The sequence below is a fragment of the Solanum tuberosum genome, unplaced genomic scaffold, assembly GCF_000226075.1.
Source record: "Solanum tuberosum cultivar DM 1-3 516 R44 unplaced genomic scaffold, SolTub_3.0 scf00171, whole genome shotgun sequence".
In the NCBI taxonomy this organism is placed as follows: domain Eukaryota; kingdom Viridiplantae; phylum Streptophyta; class Magnoliopsida; order Solanales; family Solanaceae; genus Solanum; species Solanum tuberosum.
This window is the reverse complement of record NW_006239097.1, coordinates 742,438-746,517: the sequence shown is the minus strand read 5'-3', so window position 1 is coordinate 746,517 and position 4,080 is coordinate 742,438.

Here is a 4,080-nt window from a genome sequence, read left to right as displayed (position 1 = left end):
TTTTTTTTTTTTTAGGGAGGGGGTGGTTGGGGGTAGTTTGAGGGTAGGGACAAAATAAATTGATTTTTTCAACAAAAAAATAATTGTAATTTGAAGTTGGAAGAGAGTTTTGGAAAATGTTTTCCTTAAGTTTAGAAGGGAAGTCATTTTCCTTAAATTTGAGGAAAATGAGTTGATTTGAAAAACATTTTCCAAAACATTTAGCCCAACCAAACATGAGAAAATTGAAAAACATTTTCCAGAAAATGTTTTCCTTCATACCAAACACACCCTTAGTCTTTCATGCAAATTTGTTCAAAGAAGTGCAGTGTATGAAAAAGAAGACCTAGTAAGTTTGACAACGAAATCATAGAATGATCTTTAATGAATTTGTATCTGTAAGTGTAGGAAAGAAACATGCAAAGAATTTGCAGTACCCCACAAATTTCTATTTGTTCGAGTATGTAAATAAATTGCAAATACGATCCTGAAATTTGTGGAACCTTCCAAGTAAAAAAAATAAACTTATATTAGCAATTGATTTAGCTGATTCTGCCTCATTATTAGTTCACTTGACGCAATACACATTTCAAAACAATAAAATGCATGGCACTGTAAGGCAATGCATAATTTTCATAATATAGAACGTTATAGTTATTTTCAATTTATTACCAAAAAGTTAGGCTAAAAGTAGAAAATTTTAGTTGAAAGATTCAGTCTTTCAAAGATTTCTTAACTGGGAATGGCTTGATTTTCAAAGAGTTTGTGGGATATGATCAGTTTGCACTGGAAGAAATAATTACCAAAATTTTAGGCTAAAAGTAGAAATTTAAGTTAAGCTGTTGATGCAAGCATGTCATTGTAAATTTAATGTAAGCTACACAAATGTTTTTCCTTTTACCCTGGATTAGATTATTAAGCTAATTCCTAAAATACCATATTTTGTAATTTGAGGATGACATTTCTTGATATAAAGAATCCATGGCAGAAGATATGATGCTAGAGTACTGCCTGTCCCATTTATCATCTTTCATAACCATTGCTTATAATTTTTTTTTAAATGACTGTGGGCAGCTTTTGCGCACCTCGATTAATTTCACGGGATACCTGCTAGGATAACTATGTCCACCAAGGCTAGGGTAGATGAGAAGAATCACGTAGGTGTTTTTGTCTCCATTGAGTTTTGAACTTGAGACCTCAGAGTTCTCAACAAGTTCATTGACCAATATTTTCTTCCTCATATACTACTACTACTATTAACAACTTCCTGCATTTCTCCCCTTCAATTATTTAGCAACCCAACTCCAAACTTCCTGCCATGTTGCTCCATTGTAGGACCAGTGCATCCAGCTAAGCACTTTGTGCCATAGTCCCCTTGTGACTCCACATTCAAAGAACAGATGGTCATTAGTTTCAGGCATAGTTGGACAAAATACACACTTGTTATATATCCACTGTCATTCTCCATTGCAGTAGTTTGTCTTTGGTTCGTACCTTTTCATGTAATATCAGCCACCAGTATGAACATATGTTTAGGTTCAGTCATATTATAACATGTTATGTTCCTCCACACTATATTACTGATGTATCCTCAGTTTTTTTATAAGTTCTAGTGATCTGAAATTTACCCTTATGAAGTCTGAACTATCTCTGATCTCTTGTTGTCCCCAATATTTCCTCATGTTAAGAATCTTCCTAACCATCCAAGAAGCTGGACAAGGAATTTTCATGTTGTCTAATCTTTGCTTCTTTATGTAATATGTATGAACTCAGGTAATCCATAACTTCCGTTTATTCTGGCTTAGCACCCACAAAAGTTTACATAAAGCAGCCTGGTTCCACACTTTCATTTGTATGACGCTGAGACCACCAGCTCCTTTTGGCAAACAAATCTTTTCCCATGCAACTAGTGCTCTTTTTGTAATCACAGGTGACCCTGTCCATAGGCAACTTCTACACACTGCTTCAATCATTTTAATCACCTGCTGAGGGATTAGGAATAGTTGCGACCAGTAGGCCTGCACTCCAAATAGAACAGCTCTAATTAGTTGATGTCTTCCTCCATAAGATAATCCCCTAGCCATCCAGTTTGTAACTCGAGCTGTTATCTTCTCAACCGAAGGCTTACATTGCATTACTGTAAGTCTTTTGGAAGATATATAGTCTCACCCCTAAATATTTGAATGGTAGGTCTCCTTTCTCAAATCCTAGTACATTAAGTATATCTTGCATAGTTTCCTGTTGGATCCCTCCAAAATACACTTGTTTTTTTGTCACGTCGGCTTTCAGCAGTGAAGCTACTGAAAACATGTGAAACTTTTCTAGTTGTAGCTGCATTGACTTCATATAGTGAAACATAATTTTCAATGCAAAATTCATGAACTGAACTTTCTATTAGCTGATAATCAGGTTGCCTCTGTTTCGTCACCTCACCTGCCGTCCTGAAACTGGATGGAAAGAAGCACACCATGTAGAATCTTATTTCCTATAAGAGATTTTATCAAACTTATCATAAAATCATACATATGAATGTAAAAGGGAAAATTTGGCTCTGTAAAAAAGCAAGCATTTCTCTTTCAATCTAACTTAACAGCTGATGCTCAAAAAACAGAGCTCCATTGAAAATGTATGGCTATTAGATAGAAAAAAAAAGTGTAATACCATTGATCGTAAGGCGAAAATTTAGAGTCAGTATGTCAAGGACTTGCAAACAATCAACAAAACTGACCAATATTGTTTTGCTGTATCAAAATTTCAATGTATTAAGAAAGTTGTTCCACAAAAAATTTTCACAACCCCTTGTAAGCTGTCCCAGATAACTAAATTCTACCTGAAGAATGGAGATCTTGAGCAAATGAAACAGTTAGATCTAATAAGATATTTTTATTATGAACTTAGTATCAAATACAAAGATTCAATAGCACAATAAGCCTCAATCTGCTAAAAATTATTAAGGTAAACAAACAAGAAAAAGTCAAAAAGAGAAACGTTTCACAATTAAGGACCTTGATGCTACTACTGACAAAGTAGCGGTACGGTTGGAAAACTATACATCTACAATTTTCCCTCTCTTTTTATCAGTCATATGAGCTGAGGGTTCGCCTAGCTAAGGATCACACTATCTGCTATATCAGTCTACAGAAAGCTACGCCGTCTCAAGCAACGTCGTAGAATCTCTAAAGCCTATCGGCTTCAAAACCCAAGTCTAAGGCAATCACTAGCCTACACCTAGGCTAAGGCTAATAACAAGCTACCAATAACAACAACAACAACAATACAAAAACTATGAGGCAAGACAAAATTACACAACAATACTAGGCATGCTTGAGCACTCGATAAAATACCCGAAACACGCCTAAGGCATGAAGTCTAATAAGTAAACAAGATTCAACTACAAACCCAACCCAATTCTAGCTATTCAACCTGAACTCACATTTACAAGCTCAATCTAAAGACCGGTAAGTCATAGCCTACCTCAATGTAAACGGCGTGCGCTCTAAATTTACAATTTCAGAGCTTTGCTCTTTCGAACGACCTTCGATCGGTGTTATACTACCAATAATACGAGCACAACGTCAATATATATGTTTAGACACCAAATTCGTAACAATTGAATACGGGCTCAAAATTGAGTCAAAAATGGAATTGTGGAACCCGCATTGGAAATCCTGAAATTCACTATGTCAATGGATCCTAATTAGCTTACTGCACTTGTGCCCCAAAATGTGCACAATTCAAGCTCGGAAACAGAACTTGGAAGGAAACGAAATAAAAATGACATTAAAGAGACTCGGACAGTCCTTAAGGACAAGAAATTACTGTAAGAATAAATATTTAATACATAATATCAGGATTTTGAACACGATAATCTTACATAGAGATCATTAGGGGCACATACATGATGCGGAAGACATCATCACAGAGAAAAGCGAAAGCGTTTGTCGTAAATTGGTTTCTACCTCCTTGCCCTAGCCTTACGTTACCACAACCATCTGTGATGGAATTAATGTAGAAAATATGTGGTAACCCTAATGGGTGGAGGGAGGACCAATTTATAGAGGTTATGACTTAATCTGGTACGTCCATCAAGTAACCAATGTA